The 22,092-nt window shown below is 52.8% G+C and overlaps 1 protein-coding gene across 1 annotated transcript in view; it reads right to left on the bottom strand.

Moving 5' to 3' along the window:
- Positions 1 to 22,092, bottom strand: part of LOC126571519 (laminin subunit alpha-1-like) — a 90,932-nt gene that overhangs the window by 37,233 nt on the left and 31,607 nt on the right.

Raw genomic sequence — 22,092 nt, forward strand, 5'->3', positions numbered from 1 at the left:
GCGCAGTATCAGCTCTAGTCATCGCTACACTCTGCCCTCACTATCTCGATAACCTAATTTCCAACTATTTGTCCATCTACAACAAACTTCATGGACTACATCATGGACCTATCGGTGTTTGGACGAGAAGACGCACATAAACGCGCTCGCTCCTCGGCAATCAACAACCGACACCTTGGCGGGCGAGATTAGATTTCACTTGTGTCTTGTCTTGCGTGTTGTGCGCGCCGCCCTTGTACGCGCCAGGAGCTGCGAATGAAACGCACCACGGCAGCAGCTCCACGAGGAAGGAGGAGAAGGAGGACACTCTTTCTCTTGGTGATCTCTTGGGAGGAGAAGGAAAAAAAGCAAAAGAAAAGCAAAAGAAGAGGCTCCGGACTGGGAGGCTGGCTGCGTGGAGCGAAACCCAACAACCGGTATCTCCGGGATATGGCTGGAACCATATCTGGACGCGGTTGCCTCGGGCAAAACATAACTGTACCTAACAGGGAGCGAGAGCGAGAGATAGAGTGGAGGCACCGAGGCCGAGGCACTGTCTAACACGAAACCTGCCCAGCCCGGTGTGGCACCTGGGTTCCTCCAGCCTCCCTATACGGTCAATCACGCAAACATACTCACACAAAGGCTACGAGACGGAGGGAGCATCCTTCATTTCCTCGAAATCGGTGAAAAGGCCGTGAAAGTAAGGGTTCCCCGGCTCGCTCTTTCGCTCTCTCTCTCTCTCTCTCTGTCTCGGGAGATGTGCTCCTTTTCCAGCTTCCAAACGGCAATCGCCTCGGATAGCCATGGCCATGACGGGTCCGAGAGCACATAGATGAGTGCAGGGAAGGCGCAGACAGGGGCAAACCTAACAAGCCAAGCTTGAGCCAAGAACTTGAAAAACGAGTTGCACTCTATGAGCTGCCCTCGACAGACGCGAGTGCGCGACCGACCTTATCCTCTCTCCCAGGTCCTCCCTTCTCCTCGAAGCAACAAAACAGAAGCCCAGACTCGGGCCCGTAGTGAGCCCGCCACACCGCGTCCACGTCCAGCTTCCACGCGTCTATTTACATTCGGTGTCGATTCAGACCTTGAGAGAAAATAGTCTCTCGGTACGCTGCAACTCCTTAGCGAGAGACTGGTGCAGACTAGTTCCACTGGGGGAGGGAAACGGGCGAATGGCGCACCACAGAGTACAAAGATGAAGCTCTTGAGTCAACTTGGCCCTGAGCTCGGATACTTGAAGGTGCGGCACCAGCACTCCACACAAACCTGAAGTGGTTTATTGGATTGCTTCCTGCAGCAGCACGGCACTTGCACTAGTGGGATGCAACGTATCCGCCATCAAAGGCCACGTAACTAGACGCGCCCTCGCCCACCACCACCACCACCACCACGATACAAGGATGTTGTTACGACGACCCCCACCCACCCGCCACCGCGCCATGTTCGATCGACTTCGAAATCGAAATCCGCGTGACGCGCGATCGACCTTAAGACTAGTTTCACACTTTCATTGACGCATCCAACCGGAGGGGGGGCCTCCGAGCTTCATGTTTTCCTTTTCCGATTCCGACTCCAGCCCGCCCAGACCACAAAAACTATCTCTAAAAACCAATCAACTTTCCTTTCATTTGGGTCTATTTGGGGCAGGGGCTGTGGCTCTCATCAAGGAGCATCCGCACCGTACGCATCACCAGCGTGATATCCCTTTTCAATCGGAAAAACCAATCGATCATGGCACGTCCACGGAGGCGCTGATCCGTGATTGTTATTGTTTGCCCAGCACCGATCTTTCGTGTGGATCACTTTCACGCACCTCGCAGTTCACCGGGGGTCTCTTCATCGCTCCGAATTGATTCGAACCGGTGAAACCGATCTCGCACCGTACCGCACCGACACCTAATGACGCTTATCGCACGCGAGCGAGTGAGCTTGAGTACCCGGTACCAGCGAGACAAGGGCCACCACATCATCAACATCGCACCACGAGGCCACGAGGCCCCGGAGGCGCCTCTTATCACTCAATCAACAGCTTATCGAATGTGCTAATTAGCTCTCACTCTCACTGCGCTGCGCGGCGCTGCACTGCGACACACTGAATCGGGCGACGGCTTCGCTCACCGTCCTTCCCGCAGTTGCAGACGCAGGCCAACACCGGTAACCTTGCCGCCGTTTGATGAACCGCCAGCCGCTCCCACGCAGTGCCAGTGGACCGGGAGTGCACAGTTCATCCTGTGCCGGTCGTTAAACCTGGCTGGCTCACGGTCCCCATACACAGCCATTAATAATTCAAAATGTTTGACATTGCCAATCATCCTCAATTAGTAACCGCTCTGCTCTTGGACTGTAGGCTGGCGGCTGCTGCTGCTGCTCCTAGAGAGACACACAGAGACAGTACAGCGCGCTCTCAGACCCTTATCGCGAACCCGGAAGGCCCGCAGCACCGTGGTCTGTGTTGTTGTGCGCGTCCACTGTCCAGAGTGTCACACGCAATCGCAACCTAACGATCAATAGCGGGTTGGTTATTGGTTTCAAGGCAGTAACAACGCAGCATCCTCATCAGCGGAGACAGCGGAGCGTGTAGATGGCGGCAACCAGCAGCATCATAGCTCTCGGACTCGACGCTGATTCGAACTTTGCTCCAACGGCGCTACCATTACGCGTGGTCACTTCTCCGAAATCTGATAGAGACAGGCAGACACACAGAGCGGAGTGCGCGCATCAGCCGCCATTTGTTGTTCGGATTCACCCACCACACCGTCCCAGAGGGGCCGGCTATCCGGTCGGACGAGCAGTGGCACGCAGCAGGCGGTCGCCGCCGCCACCGCCACCGCCGGTGGATGATGTGGATGAAGAGAGCCCAGCCATTGTTATTTTAATGATCGTAACCGGTTCAGCCGCAGGTCGAGAACGGGGTAGAGAACGAGCGCGCGCGCTCGCGCGAGGTGCGCGAGAAACGCAAGATCAATAACCTCACGCGGGGGGAGTTCACGGTGGTGTCCGTCCCACCAGAACAACGTGCCCCGGACGATCCCGACGATCGATGGCTCCGGACGCGGACGACGGGCCACAAAAGGCTCTCCTCGGTACCGTGGACTAACAGCGCCGCCGTGCGCACACACCTTCGTCGAAACCTTGCTTTCTATCTCCGGCCATGAATCAGCATCGACTTGAACGATCGCGTTTGGACCGCCGTCGACCCAGCACTTTTCATTCTCCTTTGTGTGTCTCCTTCATCATGTTCTACTGCTGCTGCTGCTGCTGCTGCTGCTGCTACTGCCACCGGACGCTATCGACCGGACGCAACCTTTAAGCCTTCCTCTCGGATCCCAATCATCCCAAGCGAGGAGCCAGAGGGTTTGAAATTTTGGGAATCAGGAGTCAAGGCTGATGTTGGTCCAAATCAGTGACCCAGGGATGGCCGAGGAGTTGTATTATTTAAATTTTTTGAACTTCCTTTCGACTATCTCGCTCGCTAGAAGATTGGTCTCGCCAGCTCGAGGAGAAGTAGAAGCAGCAGCAGCACCAGAAAGCGATGTCGGCCTCGTACGTCAATCGGTCAATTAATGATCCATGACTCGGCGAGACGGTCGAATGACCGCACCAGACCCAGGTCGTGGGAGAACTCGCCACCAATCGGCCAGCTCCAGTGAGAGTACCACTGTGTACGTGTGTCTGCAGTTTTTTCCTCGTGGAAAAAGGCGAGACAAGAAGTTTCTGACCCGTCCGTCCGTAGGTGTAAGCTCCCCCAAAAGGTGTTCCGAGGTCCGAGGACGCCACCTCCGAGCCCTCACCGAGCACGCACCAGTAGCCAAGAGATCCTCGGTCTACGAACTCCTTTTCCCCTTGTTTTTTTTTTTCTTCCATCCGCACTATAAGCACCAACCCAATCGTCGACGAGGCCGGCTAAAAGTTCAAACCAGTACACATCCCCCCACGTTATGAAGGCGTCCAGGGCTGGTCAATATTTGATTTGTCTGCATGCGCAGTGTCCGCGCGAGACGAAAACCCGGGAATGGGATGCGGTGTAATTCGGTTTAAGCACCGGACAAGTGGTCACCGAGCTGAGGCGAGGCGGTACTTGTCAAGGTTGCGTGACTGTTTGTGGATCAAGTTCAGCGATTCCTGAGGCGACACACAATTGGACGCAAGTAGTACGCACTCGCCACTTCCTCAATGATGCAATATGACCCCAGGTGGACCCCAGGTGGACCAGGTTTTTGGGAGGTGAAGTCGTGAAGGCGAACGTAACTATATTGTCCCCGACCTCGGGCGTACATTTATTGCCATCCAACCATCCACTGAGCTTCTTGATTTTAGGGTCTACGACTTTTTTGTGAATGAATTTCACCCACAAATTTCGCTGACTTCCAAGTACCCGAAAACCGTGCCGTGGCGTGCCTCGGTTACTACAACGTGCTGCATAACGTTGGCCAACAGGGAGACATTTCTAAAATTAGCCAACCCAACAACTTGGCTAGCTAGCCAGTTGGCCATTCTTGGCGGGTTCTGTTGCTGTTTTGCTGACTTGCAGTAGTAACCGCTTGCCGTGGCGCTTGGCATCGGATACGACGATGCTGACGACAGAAATCCCTGACCTGTTTTCTGGCCAACCGCGCGTACACCACATCGCACTCATTCGCAATCGATGTTTGCTGTCATCGGCGATTACGATGACATCCCTCCGCTTCGCTAGACGCACTTTCGCGGAACGACGCCACGATGGCGAAAGCACACTCGGCGAACCCGGACGGATATCCCAAGCGGACCGTTTGATTGGCCAGGTCCTGTGACGTTCGGGAAAGTTGATAGTGTTTGCCTTTCTGCCGGAGTGGAGTCCTGACGATACTCCACTCCACAACCGTCTCGCGGGGTGAAAGCGAACTCCATTTTGATCGGTCGGTCAATAGCGCCCCAGTGTCGGCCAACCACTCCCAACCCAAAGCTGCCCTCGGGGTGCGTTTTCGATGGAAAGTAAATTTAGATTAGAGACCTTACATCACCATCATCATCATCATCATCGACGCTGCCGTCGCTGTTGCTGCTTCTCAACCGACACTTGATGCCGTATTCGCACGCGCGTGTGTGCACACCAGAAGTGTTTGTTTAACATCGCGGCGCTAGTCTAGTCTCACGTCTCAGGCGAAGCCGCGGGGCTTGTTGATGGCGATCGTGATTCGGCAGAGCATCACCAGGTGCACAAGCAGCAGCAGAAGCAGCATCAACATCAGCATCAGCACCAAGAGCAACTCAGATGTGGAGTGCTCAAGTTTAATCTTAGCAGCTAGCTAGCTAGCTAGCGCTTTTATTCGATGGTTGTCGATGGTCGCTCAGATCTTCGGTGACAAAACAAACCACATCACGACACCCCCATGACGATGATCTAATTTTACTGCCCAACACACAACCTGCCACAACTCTTCGCTCCGAAGCTGCTGCTATCTGCTGCGCCAAATTGCATCATCCAGGTCTGGCAGGCTGGTCATCATCATCCGACGAGCGAGCGTGATGTGCTTGCTTCACCGACCGTCGTCGACGTCATGGTCATTGAGGGAGCTTTTGCACACGAAAAAGAAAACAATAAACAACAAAACAAGAGCGCCACGGAGCGCAAAACGAGGTCTTAAGCGAGCTGGAAAGCGCGCACCACCCACAGTACCAGTACCACCCACACGCCCCCTCCCGGAGTTCCACCCTCTTTCGGGCACGTGTTAGGTAAAGGCACTAGCGGTGTGTCTTGGACAATTAGCACGCGAAAATGGTGAAATCGCGACCAAGGCACACCCTGCCCCCCCCCCCCCCCCCGGCCTGAAGATTTCGCACGCCCAGAAGAAGAAACCCTTTCCCGTCGGCTTGCGGATCGGAGTGGGTGTGATGAGCCGGGGTTTAGTCCGGTTAGTGGTTAGTCAAGCGATGAAAGAAGGTCGTTCGGTGGAGAGGTGCGAAGCGAGAAAGAAACAAAAAAGCCCAATGGACCCAATGGGTCGATAATTGAACGATGGGAGGGGAGAGGTGGGAGGTAGAGCGTGGCTTTACCTGCACCGATTCGCGCCCATCGCGTGATGGAACGTGTGTGCGTGCCTCTGTGTTTGGCAATACCGAAGTGAGCGAAGCAAGGAAACGCTTTCCACGCTCATCGCACCCTAGACGCGCCATGGTCACTCATTTTCCTTGAGTGGGTGGGGGAGGAAAAGGCGGCTGTTTATTAGGGGGGCTGCGGTGAAACATATCAACCTCACATAGCAGCTAGCAGGCTGAATGGACAGGGCAGAAGTGATGCAGTTCTGCCAAATAACCCCGACGGCCAAAGACCCAACCTTGCCCTCATTTGGTGAGCAACAGGTGGCCTCGCCAGGGATGGCAGTCTGTGACCGGTTCTGGTTTGTAGCGGTCGTTACTGGCTCCCAAAGGAGGTTCATGGACTCGGGAACGTTCAGTATCTGTTCCCATAAGAGTTCCCGATCAATATTGGAGCGAGAATTTACACGAAAAGTATCGTTGGTCCTGAGGAGTCTTGACTTGAATTCTCCAAACGAGATGGTCTGGATTCTCTGGAAAGAGGTTCTTGAATTTGATGCACAGAAGACACCAGAGAACTGCTGCCAAGATTTACCAAGAAGGTCTTGTGATTGAGAAGCATTTGCAAATTGACTTGGACATCTCGAACTCGCAGGTTCTGTTGAACTCAGTTCTGTATCTCTTGTCGACAATTCAAGTGAGGATTCCACGAAGTTCAAGGCTCTTCCTATCCAGCATTAATCAGTCGTAATGGTGTCTGGATTCCGGAAAACCCAATGCCAGTGCTCGGTGGAGGGCCTTGAACTCACTCGGTCCACCACACAATCTCCTCGTCAAGTTCCAAGCGTAGTACTGCATTTACTAATTGGCAACTGTGCTCGCCATGCTCCTGCTCCTCGTCTATTCCTCGAACCCTCCTCAGTTGAATCGTGGCAATCCACACCCCTAATCCATCACATTCCCACACAGACCAATCATGTCGACAGTTCTGCGAGGTTCGTGCGATAAGCTCCGAGAGCTCAGCAGTAACGACGCAGTCGCACCAAACGCACTCGTGCACATCCCGGAAAGCGACTCTTCGTCACTTGCGATTGAATTAGCGCAATTCCAGCCAGCCAGCCAGCCAGCCAGCTAGGCCAAGCGATGCAATCCCGCGAGAAACGCATCGTCGCCATTGCAGGATGCACTCGGCAGGTTGGCGACTCGGCAGGAGGCGGTTACACTACCCGTCACTATCCGACGCAGCAGCACCGTGGAAGCTAATTTATCGCTTCGTCGCCGCACCGCTTGTTACGAATAAATCGTCAACTTCCTACGCAACCATCCGTCTCCGGCACAGCACCGGCAGTACTGGCTGGCTGGCTGGTTGGTTCACTCTCCCTTGCACCCCCACGAGGGACGAAGAGGTCATGTTTTTGAAAGCGAAATCTAAAATTAGTAATGCACATAAAGACACACTCACATGGTATGGCAGTTGGTGGTAGGTCGCAACATGACTTTCGTTCGGTCAGGAGAAGGAGGAGGAGGAGGAGGAGGAGGTTTTTATCAATCCACTACACTCACCCAAAACCCCCGCGTCGTAATCCACTCCGTGAAGGTGAAACGAACCGTTGCACAACATGGACGAGTAACGGAGGGTGAAGGCTCGTACCGTTGGTAAACCATCCCCACACAGGGTGTTCTGCACACCCCCCTCCGTGGGTTGGAAAAGTCAGCCCAACTTTCCACCCGAAGAATTAGCGATGGACAGCGATCACATTAAGACGCCGCCCCGCGCACCGGGCGGGCGAGGATCAATATTTATAACGGAAAGTGAAGCCAAAGCCCGCGAGAACTGCTGCTGGGATGCGAGAAAGTGATTGCTCCTCGGCGTGCTCGGCATGGTGCTGGCCACAATCTGTGTCACGAGACATACGTCTGCGGGCGCCAGACCATGGCCACCGAGCAGATGCGAGAAGAATTGAGCACAAATCATCAGGCCCGATACGCGATGGACACGATGGTAACAACTGGAATGTAATTAATGTTGGTACGATTAGGGTCACTTCGGCCACTGGCAAACACATGCCAACCGGGCCCTTCCCCCCGGAAAAGTCCGTAACAGCTCGGATGCATAACGGGATCGAGGGGGAAACAATGTTGTTTTGTTGACTTGCTGGTGTTAGTGGCGCTGGCCGGAAAAAGGAACAGGGCAGCTTTGACATCGACATTCGTTTGCGCGCGCGCGCGCGATACGCGAGTGGCCCATTAGAGACCCCCGGGGGCTGGTAGTGTTGGGGACACAAAGGCGACACCCTTCGTTTTGCCTGCCGCAAAAACGACGCGTACCGGTGTGGTGCTGGCACTGGCGCTTTCCGTTCGGTTGGTTATGCTTTGCTGACCCTCCCACCCCCGTGATACCAGCGAGAGTGATAGATGGAGAGAGCGAGGGAGAGGTAACGGCGCAATGGAACACATTGTTTTGTGAGCTCGATAAGCGGCGTCAGCGTCGGCGGCGGTGGAACGCAACCAGCATCGCGCAATCATTACGAATGATGGTGCGACCGGGGGCGCGACTAGACTTTCATTCTTCAGTCACTCCATCCCTCCATCGACTGGGTGGGTCGGCGTGGGAGAAAGGTCCTCTCCCTTCCCTTCTTTTCCCTTTCGAAAACTCACCCATCGATCGCAGGAGGGGGATGGATGCATGGATGACAGAACACGGGACACCCTCGCTCTTCCCAGCGTGTAAGGGATGTTGTTCCAGCTCGCTAACTCCATTAAACGGTCGTTTTGTCCGCGAAGCGCATCGCACTCACCCAGCACTAGCACCAGCACCAGCACACGCCGCACTCCCTCCCCCTATTCAATGGTGGTGAAAAAAAAACGGGAGGAATTTCTCTCTTCTCTAGTCGATCCGGAATGGAAAACCCCCGTGGAAGAATCGCGCGCTATCCAGTGAGTGCACGATATCAACGTTCGGAGTGAAATCAACAAAACCAACCGCCCATCGGTGTTGCGCAGCCCGGCGATTGCACAATACCGGTGATGATGATAATAATGATGATGTTCCACAACCAATTTTTTTTTTATCCAACACCTCACACCGTTTTTCGGGCGGATTGAACTCCGTGAACCGAACGGGTCCGAAAAGTCAATGATCGGTGGCCAATCAAAAACGGTTTCGAGAGCGAAAATGACCGAAAAGCACTTCCACGCATTATCACACACCCTCGCCACGCCACAGAGAGCGAGCGGCGCCGGCTCTGTTGCAATCGCCCCTCCCCGAATGAACTCGTCCTCGCTCCTTATCTCTGGTCTTCTGGTCGCTGCGGTGCGACATGCGTGTTTAAAAGAAGGAAAACCAATTTCCATTGCATCATCCGCGTGTAATAGTTGTCTGGCCACTGTAGTGCACACAAACCGAGTGTGTTTCTGTGTGTCTGAAACCTTGCTCCAGTTGATAACGAAATCAACGATCGATCGTTCGGTTCGGTACGATGCACATCGATGCGAGTTGTCCATTGTCGCCACAGTCCACCGACCAGGCGGCCATAACAAATTGTGGACCATTTTTCGGTCACCTTTTTGTTACGGGGTGGAGGACCGTACAGTCTTGCGCTTCTTTCCTTCTGCGAGAGATGTTGATTGAGATTGATCGCTAGTAGCGGGCCCCTCGGGAAGGCTCATGACAAATGAAGCTTGCCAACAATTTGTCGCAACCATTTTTTTCCCTTCCCCCCCGAAAGACGATGCACCCTACTATAGTACCAACTCTTTCACAAAAACTGGCCCCCAACATCCCCAACGGTGGCATAGCAGCCAGCGAGCGAGCACGTTCCGCGTCACCACCAGGTGGCGCGTAAACACAAATTGTTCCGAAAACGTTTTCGGTTCGGTTTTTTTTTTGGCTCGATACCAACCACCGCCCCACCGCGGAAAGATCGCTTATCGTCCGCCCGGTTATGACTAAATGAAGCTCCCAAAACCATAACACGCGGGGAAGGAAAATTCCTTCGTCCACCTGCTCCACGACGGCCGCCACCAAGACAACGCGCCCCGGAGAGGCCTCCCCCTGGATTCGTAAACTGGATTGCGCGAGCCGGAAAAAAACCACAGAATTGCATTAGTAATTGGCCGTAATTTATGGTAGCCGAAGACAGAACCCGCGAGAGGGTTCATATCGTGCATGCGATACCTAGAGCTACGCTTCCTTCCGGGCAACCGTAAGGCCCTCTGTGCACCCCAAACAACCCTCAGCCCCTGGCGGTGGCACGGAACTAACCGCTACCGTTGCCGCCATCGAGTAAATTGTATAACAAGATAGTTAGACAACTAATTGATCACCAAACAACGGCGACAAATGTGTGTGTTGTGTGCAGCCCTCCAGCCGGTATGGCTTTTCTTTGGCTGCTGCTTTTCCGGCCGCACCGCAGCAAGCGACAAATCGTGTGCCATGGCTTGGCGTGGTTTTGAATGCGGAAACTTCGAAAAATGCACACAACACAAAACAGTGCGTCACAAACACAGTGTCACCAAGTCGCGATACACACATACACACCACCATGCGGACAGACAGACAGACAACGAAAGGGCTCAAAGGGCAATAGACCAGCAACCAACCAACCACCCTCACCGGCTGGTTGCTGTGACAGCACCGCGGGCCCGGTTGTCACTGCAACGGCGTAGGTGTATTAGCAGAGGGTTGATTTCCGGTCATGGAGGGTGAGGGTGGGGCTTAAACCGCGGCCGCAGCAAAGGAAGGCGAACACAAAACTCAAAACGAATTTTCAACCAAAACGAAGTTTGCATTTTCCTCCAGTGTGTAGGGGTTGATGATGGGGGATGCGGAGGGTGGAAATAAATAAAAAATTTATTACATTCATTACAATCATCACGCACACACACACACACAGTCGCTGCGGGGGTGGACGGTTGGTCTGCCGATGAAGGAACCATCATTTCGATTTCCCTTGGTGGTCGCGCTGTTGTTGGTTCACTACCGACCACCCTCTCCCCCTGAGGGGGTGCGTATGTTGGTTTTTCCGCTTCCTTCTTTCGCTGCCCTTTTTTTCCCCCGGGCTTTTCATTCCACGCTCCGTACCGTTTGTTTATGCTTTTGTTAACCCGTTGTCCCTCGATGGCAAACAGAAAAAAAGCAGAAGCGGCGTCCGGGCGAGGACGCGTCACGCGCGTTGCCTGCAATTAATAGTAGTTCCACCCTCTCTCGCTCTCTCTCTATCTTTCTATCTCTCTTTCATGCATCACACTACAGCTGATATCCCTGGGACCCTCGCCTCTCGTCCAGGAGGGTGCTGGCGGAGAGCTAACGTTGTGTTAGTTGCTTCTTCGTGGTCGATGGTTTACGATTGTTTGTTGAAACCGTGAACCCGTCGTCACCCACCCGGGGGCACCCCTCCTGGGTCACCGGCAATCGGCTTTTACCTAGTGAAAGTTTGCCAACCCGCTTCAGCTTCACCCTCCCCAAAAAAACATGCCCCCTTTTTTGGTTAAATCGTTGAACAAACTAGCCCCCCAAAAAGCGAAATTCAAAAAGAACGAACCAGAGAGCGATTAGAGACTTAGAACTAGGCAGCGGAGGGGGGGGAAGGGGGAGTCAGAACCCGGCCAACGGCCACCAGCCGCCGGAATGGGGTTGTAAATGCTTGGCGTACTTTCGGTGCGGTTTCTGGGTCGAGTTGTGCTGCTGCCTCGGAACAACCCCCGAAATAAAAGCCAACCCCTCACACAAGTGGGCGACGGTGAAAACAAATCGTTTCCAGTCACCGAAATCGTTATCAATCACACCGGGAGTCTACGCTCCCCTTCCTTCCGTGGAACGACCTCCACCTCCCTCCCCCCCCCCCCCTCCAAAAGGTCCCTAAGCATTCAAATCAATCACAAATCGTTCACCAAAAAGGTCTGGCGGACAGCGCTCCGAGGCTTTCTGGGGCCTGGTCTCTCACCAAAGTGGCCCAGACGAAACCAATTTCCTCTGGCGCGTTATTTTTTTGTCGGTTAAAGAGAGGGTGAAGAAGATGAAGATGGTGGTGGTGGTGGTGGCGTACCAGACCGTTTAATCTAATAACTTCAAAATCGGCGGCCACTCCAGCAACGCGACGAGCAACGTTCGCATTCGTCACGCTAGTGCGACAGACGAGGGAGCCTTGAAGACGTGCAGTCGTAATGGATTGTGTCTTTTGTGAGGGCGGGGGGTTAAAACCACTCAACACCCCCACGGCGCTGGCGACCCTTTTGCATTATTCATCCGGACGGAGGGCCATCCGAGGATCGCGAGCGACGACAATCTCGCGACGGATGTTCGGCGACCATCATGCGGCATTAACCACAACTACCACCGGAGCGAGCGACTGGGCGAGCGATCGATTGGCTTCCGTGTCCCCCTGGTCCCTTTCACTAGCGCACCTTCACGGTTCGGTGCCGTTTTGCCAACTTTTGCTGCTTTTAATTAGCGGCCACACCAGGCGGTGGCGGAGCACCAAAAAGGCTCAAAGGTCGCTGTTGCTGCTGCTGCTGCTGCTGCTGTTGACCACGCTGCCCGCTTTGATTGTGGCCACAGGATTTCGCGGATCGTGCAATCAGCTCGCCGAAAATCGAGCCACAGAAGCATAATTACAGAGCGTGGTAAAGGTCATTAGCGTTGGCTAAATAATGAAGAAGCTGGACCACGATAGGACCTCTTGCAGCATCTCCAGGAAGAGAGCACACTAACGCCAGACGAGCGCAGAGAATGAGAGTGAGCGAGAGAGAGAGAGAGAAGCGAGAAAATCGATAAACCATTTCGGGTGAATGTGAGCTGCTGGCGAACGACATGGCACCATAAAATAGCATCCAAGGCTGGAGAACGAACCCCCAAACTACCCAGACGACGCAGAGATATCCTTGATACGGGAGCCAGAAACAGAGACACAGAGTCGTAGCCATGACGACGCGCTCTCGTTCCAGCCTCGTGTGATGGGGCTTGTCAGAATGATATTCATGTTCTTGGAACCGTACGGCGATTGAGCGAGCGAGCGAACGAACCGTCGAAGGATGACTCAACAAAGGATGCTGTGAGGTGGTGTTCTTTCCCCAAACCACGGGGGGGGGGCTTTCCAAGCTTGTAATCGACCACCACACGCACACCAACGAGCAACCGTTTGCTGTCGAATAAAGGATGCTGGGGTTTTTGTTTTCATCTCACGGCACCACTACACTCACGGAAGCAGCATCCTCGCTGTTGGTGTTGGTGAAACAGTTCAGGATCAGTCTCACGGTGTTAGTGGCACAGGGGAATCATCCCCTTTCGTGGAAAACGTTCGTTCTTTGTTGGATGCAACGCCAAGCGGAGTGTTCATGTGTGTGTTTGGGGCTACCCATTTGTTCAAAAGGGCAACCCCCAGGATCACAACCTCCACCACCCAGTCACAACAGGACACTTCCAGGAAGAGTTGCTCCGTTGCACGCTTTTTTACGCGTAGTCTGTATGCGTGTGTACAACCGACTGACCAGTACGTGTACGCGCGTGTGTGTTTCTCTGGAATTGGGAACACTTTTGCTTTCCATTATCCCCCTACCCCCGCAGCTCGTTAATCCTGTTTCATCTCATCACCCCCCCTTCTAAGTGCGATTTCCGGTCCGACTCGATGAAATCCAAAATGGACGTTCGCTTTGGGTTTTGCCAGCCCTGCAGGGTGGCGTCTGCTTGTCCCTTCCATCCCCCAATCATCCCCCCTGGTTTTGCCTAACCACTTGCTCCATTCTTTCGTGTTAAGCGCCGTTGGCCGTCTGCCAACTAGATGGATCTTTGGATTGCTTCGGTCGGTCGGAGCAAAAACGGGATCCCTTTGGCTGGAACACCCAAGGCATCCTTGGATAATGGCGTTCATCACTCACAGCTCACTCTACTGCTGTTGCCTCACAAACGCCATGCTTACCTTGTTGGGAATGTATTCTGAATAGGCTGGGCAGAGAGGAAACCCCGTTTGCGATTTCCTGTTCCTCGCTTTTCCTCGCGTCCTTCACTTCGGCTCGTCGCAGCAGGCTCGTTGGCTGGTTTCTTCCGCTTCTCTGCTTCAGATGCACGCGGAGAAAAACACTTCCGCGGGGGGTCGCCCCAGCCTAACTCTTCTCGCGCACAGACGTGACACACGAACACACTCCGTGTACGCACACACAAATACACACCGAACTGCTGCAAAATGCAGTTGCTGCACACGGAGATCCGCGATTCTCCCTCTCGAGCGGTAATTATGATTTGGCAATCGTCGTCGTCGCGGCGCGCGTCTCCACTTCTCTTCCAGCAGCCACCACAACACGGAACACTCGACACACGACACACAGAAAACACACGCGCGAATGAAAAAAAATTTGCACTACAAAACAACACGCCGCCACCACTCGCTATGCTTTTTATGCTGTGGCCTTCCGCCACGAACAGCAACAGCAAAGCAGTGCAGTGGGACACTCCTGTCGAGCCGCGGAGAAGCACAAACACAAACCAAGCGGCAGAAACCAAGCGGCAAAACTCTCTGGCAAAGGCGCAACTCTGTTCTGCTGCAGTTTCGCTAACAACGCGCGCGCGATATGTTGCCGCCGTGTGCTATGGTTGCTGCGATTGCACAATTCTCTACTCCGCTTGCTTGCTCGTTCGGGTTGGGGTTGGTTGTCGCTGCTTCGAGTCCACGCGAACGCGCTTTTCCTTTTCCTCTTTTTTGTAACGGCTGGAGGCCTTGGTCTGCTAATGATGATGCTGCTCCTCCTCCTCCTCGTCCTGGGCGTGCTTCCTTTGAGACGCGCTTCCTTTCAAACGGAACACCACGGTGTCCGTGCAGTCTGTCGTCGCTTCAAAGGATGCTGGCCTTTGGTGCTGGCTGCCACCACACTACAAACCACACGTTTCACCACTAACAAAAATACTCTTCTTCAAAGCGGATGTTGTTGTTTCTCTTTGCTTCCAACTCTTCCTGCCTGGTAGAAGGGCACAGCACAACAGCACCGGAAGGTAAAAAACGGGATACTCCGAGGTAGACCTGCGTCGCGCTGCGAGCTTGCTGGGTAAGATGCGCGCGGTCGACGAGCTCAACAGGGACGATCCCGACCTGTTCCGTTGGCTGGCGTTCTGGGAACTGAGAGGACCGAGCGCACCGCCGTCGGACGGAACCGTGGCCGTTCACGAGAGAGAGGCTTTACGATGGCTTCGCTCGCTTCGTTCGCTCTCACGTGCTCGGTGGGGGGTTTGTATGCTGCCAGGGGATAAAGACGGTGATGGAGGCGCATGCATGCAGGACGACGACCACGAGATAAAGGAAGGGGTGCACCATAGATAGAGAGCGAGAGAGAGAGAGAGAGAGCGAAACACGAAGACCGAGAGAGAGAGAGTGACACGATCGTTGAGGTGAGATTGTACAAACAAAGAGAATTCCTGTTGGAGCATGGAACGACCGGGCCTAATGCTGCTGCTGCTGGTGCTGGTGTTGTGTATGAATCATGTTTTGGGTGGACCACCACATGCTGCGCAAAGGGAGAGAGAGTCAACAGCATAGAGAGAGAGCGAGATGGAATGATGACGACGGGGGGCGGATAAGGGGACAATGACACTCTGTTGATACGCGGCACGAACTTCGCGTTCGCGTTCGGTGCGTGCGGTTCTCTCGTTTGCCCGCACGGATGGGTTCGCGGGGTGGAAGGGGGTGCTGCATTAAACAAATCCCGAATGCGAAGCGATACCAGATGCTCCGGTGGACAGCGATATGCGCGATTGTCGGAGAAGGGTTGTGGAATTGTTCTTTGGTAATTTCATGTCATTTTTTGGTTTATTGTTGACAATATTAAATCATTGATATAATTGGCAGCCTGATATAGAAATACATTTTTTATTTTGGGGGAAATGGAGAGAATCATGGACTTATAATTAATCTGAGTGTGTTATTCCAGTCATTGGAAATTCCATGTCAGCTGTCGTTGTGTCCTTGAAACAGAGAGATCAACTCAAGAAACCATTACTGCTTGAATGTTCCAGTTTCTTTGTTTCATAGTTACGCTTCCGTTGTGTCATTAAAGGAAATTAAATATGACTAACCGCTGAATATTCTGTTTTGTCAGACAAACCACTATTTCCTTAATGGTTAACAAACTACCTATTTTTAAATCTAATTTAATCTCTTTCTCGAATCTTTTCAACTACTTTTTCAATTAACTGCTAAATATCCTGACTATCTTTATTCTTTTATCATTTATTTCCATAGTTTTTTTTAAGGTGAAACGGATTTAAAATTTCAATGAAAAACGACGCCACTGTCGAGCTAAGTTCATTCGCCCAGTACTCAGTAATAAGAATCCAAGGAAAATCTCGGGTCTGGGGAAACTTTTCTCAAAGACAAACTTGGAAGAATGCCATCCCTGTGCACAGGTACTTCACGAGGCAAGTTGCAAGTGAAGCCAATCTAGCCAGTAAGTTCGCTCTTTTACCGTTACTTCGTCTACTTTTTCGTTCAACAATCAGTGCCCGGTAGTTGACAGATCTACCACGCCCCGAGTACCACCCCGGAGAACATACTTTGGCGTACGAAACTACTCCAAAAGTATTGTTTATTTATCCAAAAAGAGGAAAAGAAAAATAAAATTCAAACACCGACCTCAGACAACTCGACAAAGGGTTGTGTTGAACCGAAAGAAAGAGAGAGAACGACCCGAAAACCCCATGTAACCATGTGCCAGTGTGAACAACCATCGCACCGGTGGTGAAACATGCTTCCGGCGTGTCGTATGTCCATTTTTGACATTCTCGACCGACGCCGGCCTTTCCATCCAACCTTCACCTTCGCCTTTCCGAGGTTGTTTCGGAAATCTTTTTGTTCCCCCCCAAAAAATAACACACAAAAGCAACAACAACAACACACGCCCCAAACATAGACCCGGCCAGCACCCAGCATTCGTCATTCCCACGTGCCACACGGCCACGACACTTGCCACGCGTGTTTGACCAAAACTTTTGGCGCCTCAAGATGGCGATGATCCACCGACCGGTGGCCATTTATGCGCCAGCATAACACGCTCACGAGGCACTACACACATTCCGAGTGCTCCCCGTTGTTGTTGTTGTTGTTTTCGGAGGGACCACGCGCTCCCCTCCAGAGGGGCGGTGGGGAACACAATACCACCTGGCGCATAACGTGCACCAGAGCGCCAGTCATCATCAGGCGGTTTGTTGGTTCCGCGTGGCAATCCCTGGCATCAAACAGGATTAGCATTCGTTCGTGATGTTTGCAGTTTCGTAGCGTGGCGTTCTGATCTGATCGGCACGTGCCAGTACACGTCCCCCGGGTTCCCCAAACAACATCGGCGATGAATGCGATGAGTCCTCGATGGTGCGCTTCCTTCCCACTCCAGGATCCGGCTTTCGGTCACACAAAACAATCATGGTGATGCCGAATCAAAAGTGGATTAGATGACCACCCCTGGTCCCATTTAAAGTGCTGCATCTCGTTCCCTCTGATTCTCAATTGAAGCAATCCGATTAAGAATCGCGGCAATCCATGTGCTTCGGTACCATTCGATGCCATTCTCAACTAAATTTCCCCCCCGATTAGACCCAGTAAGGCCTGGTCCTGGTGTATGAACCAAACTCTACTGCGCCATTAAGTGCTTCCGTGACAACTTCTCGTGCACGAGCGGTGAACGAGGTGACCGGAGCGTAATCCTTACCCCCACCAACAGGCACTCCCTGAACGTGCCACGGTCAGCGCCAACTGCAAATCAGTGTGCACTTTGGTGGTGGAAAATCGAAGACAAATGACATGGAAAAACCAGTGCCTACTACTGCTGTTGCTGCACACTTTCCACATCCGGACATAAGGAACGTGCGCGAACGGTAGAGTGGAGCGCCCTCGATAATCAAATTAGGCCGTGGAAAATGAGGCCAGGACGCGGACGCCCAGGCACTAGGGATAGGAACGTGCGGACACCCGGCTGGCTATTGCCGGAACTCGCGTAGATCGCGTGTTGCTGAGTATGGTTTAGGAAGCCTTAGGTCATCAAGGCCCTTCCTGGTTTAGTGGCGCGCCAGCGTGCTGGACTTGATTTTGATGTCAGACCACCCTTCCGGCAGAAAACACGTGTCCCTACCCTCCTCTTCTACCAACTACTGGCTGCATCGATTCTACTCGTACATCCGACTGGGGACACTTTGCACCCTTGGACTCTTACAAGTCCTGGCGTTCTACAGTTCCTGCAGCTACCGAAAACGCACACGCGGAATGAGCCTTACGCGGATTTACAACCATGCGCGTCACTGCATTAGTCGGAAGTCCGGATCGGCCCGGATCGGTCGTTGTCCGGTGTCCCAAGTAAGGCAGACTGCTGGGTGCTCGTCGAGTGCTCGTCACGACGCAAGATGCTAAGATCAAGGCTTCGCGCACAGGCAGCAGCGTGACAACGGTAATAAATACTCGCACACCAATACTGCGTCATTGCGAAGGTCATTAACACTTTTGCCCGGCCCGGACCGGCCCGGAAGATGCTGCCACGATGGACGCGCTCCGTGAGAATCGGATGACTAGGCGGAACCTTCTCCTTCTCTACGAAGCGCAGCTCGCAGAACCGTCTAGCCAGCGTCTCTACGGTCGTCTCGAACTCCAAGTTTGGACACTCGCAATGGGAATGTCATTAGCGGAGCTGTATAACAGCCCCATGGGCCAGTGCGTAGAACCAAAGGTTCACGGCGCGAGGTCCAGTTGCCGTACATGGACTGATTCTAGGATTAGTGGAACCCTGTGATGGACTGACCGGCCGACCGATGGATCACCATCGTTAATAAGCGAGCGAATTCCTTCGACTCGACTCTCTGGTGGCTTGATTTGTGTGATTTGCCATCTCGTCTCGCGGGTGGAGAGAAAGAAATGCCAAGTAATACACCGATTGCGAGAAGGACACTCACATCGTAAAGTAAGTCGCAGTTCGAACTTTATTGTCGTCTCGGCCCGGCTCGGTACTGTTTGGCTTTATTGCTCTTCCTGCACCCCCTGGCTCCCTACTCGACGGTGAAGGCCGGGCGTGGGGCTTTCACAGCAGGGAACACAGACAACACCTACCACAGGTCAGGTTGCTGGTTCGCAATCTTTGCGTGAGATCTGCTCTCAGGAATTATGCAAAACAGTACGCGCGAATCGTAAAGCTACTGAACTCCTGTTGGGGAGTGTGGTTTGCAAGATAATTGTAAAAAATCTGTCCACGACCATACTCGGACGCAGTGTCAATGCCACGTTGTATACCAAAAACATGGATTCCACAAACATGATCCCAATCGGATACTTTCGATTTGCTAACTTCCAAAACTTTCGATTTCACGCAATAGCCGTCCACTGCCGTGAGCTGAGAAGCTGAGCAGCAGATTGCGGCGAACAACATCATCATCAACGGTGTGTGATCGATCGCGTGCCGGCCCCCTTGATCCGGTCAGGAAGTATTGACCAAAGCACCGGGCAACGCGCTGCACGCTGTCGATACGGAAGAAGGTCTTATTGCGATTGGTCCGTCCGGGCTCCAGGCGGGCAAGAGATGAGCTGGATCTACGGAACCGAACCGAACCGAACCATCGAGAGCGAGATGTGATTAATTAACGTAAAAGGCAGATTAATTGCTCCCGCTCTGATAGAGATCCGGCCCCGTGGTTGCAGTTTTTTTTTGGAGCTCACCGCGTTTGGAAAAGGAAAGTTGCTGTTCCGCAACATGAAATCAAATCGACAACCGCCAACCGAACGCGGACCGCCGGTTTGGCGCGTTTTAAAGGTTGTCCGCGTTCCACCACGGAAACCACGCCATGCCAGGCCAATCACCGGCGCGCTCTGGAGTCCATCAGCAGCAGCAACGGGTCTTATCTTAACCAACAAGGATCCATCGTTCCGGCTCGAATGGGACGTTCGCCTCTAATCAATAATGTTGTAAACAAATTAAATACTTTCCAGCGACCAAAAATAGCAGCACGGACCGAAGGAGCCTTCCGCTCGTTGGCGCTTACGAGCGCGATTTTGTTGATGTTCCACCGCGCGCGCCGGTCGAAGCCTCCCGAAAAGCCACACAGCCAATGACACATCAGTGCATCGATGCCGAGCGTTTTGGGCTCGTTTGTGACGGAAAGTTTTCAGTTTCGACACAACTTCCCCACCCCCCCGCGCCGGTCCCTCGCGGGGGTCCTTGCATGGACATCGTCTTATCGTTTGTAGTGGTACGCAGTTTCAGAAAGTAAAACATTAACCACCCAAAAGGCAAACGATATTCTTAACGTTCGCTGACGACCAAAACTTTGATCGCTTCTTTCCATTTTTTTAATGCCTTTTTGCCCTTGCCTCTGGTCAATGGTCGGTGGTCCGCGTGGCGTTCGTGGTGCCGTGGTGGGTGCTTTATACGTTTTGTGAATTTGCGATTAACCTTGCAGATTGTATGGTGTTCCATTGACTTTCTTGACAGTGTTTGAACCAGAGTTCTTTGTAGTTGAGTTGCTTTCGCGGCGTTTTGCACTTAGCTCAATACTTTCTATTCTTGTTTTCCATTCTGTTTCATTCGTTTCATTAGTGTGTAACCATTTCTAATTCGTTTGTTTTTCAGGTTTTTTTTCTATTTCATTTTTTAACTGTCTTTTTCTAATATTTATTTCCTAGTTTTAGATTTTTTTTCATCACTATTTAATGTTCTGATTTTCTGTTTCTTTGATTTCTTTGCCATTCCTTAACGTTTTTACCGTTAATTAAATGACCTTCGGATGTTCGTTTATGGGTTTCACAAATCTGCAAATGTGCTACAAATTTTCCTTTCCCCTAACTATCGATACGATTGTCGTCGCCACGCTTGGCAAACAACCATCTCCCTAATATATTCACTCCCATCTCCTCATCAAAATATTCGCGAAATGATCGTCAGGTGCCAACCGTACCATCCGCTGGTATTAGCATCTCCATCAGGGGCGAGTTTGTGCACTAAACGATCATTTGCATTTTACAGACTAGACCCTAAAGCCACTAAAGCGGACTTCCAAACAATCGGATGCTTTCATCCGACGATCATCATACATCTGCCTGCCTTCCATGCCGCTGGCCAGATGAATCTCGTGCCTTTCATTTTTGCATCGCAAAATCCTTCTTTATTGGAGCGACCTTTTTAGGTCCAGCAACCTCACAATCAACTAACGGCCAGGGTGCGTCAAGGGTTAAGACGACGATTCGTCGTATGGCATGTGGCCACCACTCCTCGCCACTTCCCTCACAGCGCAGTTTTATTCAGGAAAAAGTTTGATTTGTGAATGGGAAACCCAGCAATCTGCCACACCGTTGGTGGCCATTTCGCGGCCATCATTGCTAAAATGAAAACCAAACGAAGCCTTCCTGCGTCATTCGTGGCGATGGTTCGATGGCTTATCGTGTTGAATCGGAGCGGGCCACAAGAAAGTGACAAACCGGAACAGAACGAACTTCGGGAGGGCGAAAAGCGGGCCACCGGGCATTGGGACACAAACAAAGGACACGGCACGGTGCGGCTCGAAGTCGACCTGGTCGAAGGACGGGTTCTACGCGGTAGCTAACGTGGCATAAATCATTTGGCCGTGTCCGCCCGTTGATCGACTACTATGGCTTCCGAATGCCACTGCCGCCGCCGCCGCCTCCCTCCGAACACGAACATGGACACGGACGACGCCACCTACACCACGAGCCGGCCGAGCTGACCTGAGAAAAGCTGAACTTTGGAGTTCGGGGACAACGTCTCTCGCTTTGTCGTCGTCGACGTCGTTGTTCGATTTTGATTCGAAACAGATCGGAATCGATGCGCTTGCCAAGGACACCGGGGGCATCGTTGCTTCGTTGTTGTCCGAATAGACGACGAGAGTAACCTCTCCACTTCCCCCCGTGGTGATTGGCTGATCTGACACAGTGTCGCGGTTCACAGGATTCACCAACCAACTCTCTGGCTAGTGGGTGTGAGGATACAGAAGATGGTGGTGGTGGCGATGATGATGATGAGTTTGGCAGGACGAAGGACGACGTGTCAATGGCACGCACGCCCGACAGACGCAAGGACACCGACATCGATGGCCCCCAAAAAAGGGAAGTAGGTGGGAAGGCC

Source organism: Anopheles aquasalis, chromosome 2, assembly GCF_943734665.1.
Source record: "Anopheles aquasalis chromosome 2, idAnoAquaMG_Q_19, whole genome shotgun sequence".
NCBI lineage: Eukaryota > Metazoa > Arthropoda > Insecta > Diptera > Culicidae > Anopheles > Anopheles aquasalis.